An 800-nucleotide genomic window follows, 5' to 3' on the forward strand; every position below is an offset into this window, starting at 1 on the left:
ATATGCGCATATCACGACAATATCACACATCTAGAGTTGGTTGACCAGGATGACCGCTGGCGAGCTGGTGAGAGAGAGGTTACCGGGCAACCCGACGACTCCAAAAAACTGTAGACTGAACAGTGGTGACTGCCGGTGAGAGGGTAAAAAATGTTCCAAAAGCTCCAACTAACAAGAGTCCACAAACACAATGGCGGTGGAGCGTCCCAGAAGCAATGCGTCACTTGTCTACGACGTGCCAATGCCAACTAACATCGCTCCAGTGCTATCTAAATCTTCACAGCCAACTGCCTCATCCGCGATTATATAGGAACTGGCGCCACTGCCTTCGGTATTGCTCCGCACGTGTCACACCTCCGCAATTTATTTATAAACACTGAACGTCCTTATATCCCTTATTTTTATTTACAAAATTAAAATTACTTATAGTTAACAAAAATAAATGAATAAACATAACCTTACAACTAACAAAATTAAAAGTCACTTGGAAAGTTGTCAAAACAAAATTAACCTAAATAGAAACCGAAAGTTTGTGCTTTAACATATGTTCAATAATATTTTTTAATTTTTTAAATCACTTATTAAGTTTTCGAGATATAGGCGCATGAAGACTTTTTATTGCAGTATTCCTAACATGCGTTACCTAAAATTTTTACTTACTTGAAATGAAATTTAATTTTTTATAAACTTCAATATATAAGTTGTTGTACAATTTTTTTTCGTAAATATGAAAAAGTTGTTATAAAAATGCACAGTAAGGCTGTTACTTTGATTTCAATATTTCACTTTCGAGTTTTTTT

General features: G+C 35.5%; 1 protein-coding gene across 2 annotated transcripts in view; it reads left to right on the top strand.

Annotated features, from left to right (window-relative positions):
- The window catches only part of Shab (Shaker cognate b), a 153,754-nt gene that overhangs the window by 96,716 nt on the left and 56,238 nt on the right, over positions 1 to 800 (top strand). The gene's annotated exons all lie outside the window — the stretch shown is intronic.

Source organism: Halyomorpha halys, unplaced genomic scaffold, assembly GCF_000696795.3.
Source record: "Halyomorpha halys isolate HHAL.00 unplaced genomic scaffold, Hhal_1.1 Scaffold143.1, whole genome shotgun sequence".
NCBI classification, from domain to species: Eukaryota; Metazoa; Arthropoda; class Insecta; order Hemiptera; family Pentatomidae; genus Halyomorpha; species Halyomorpha halys.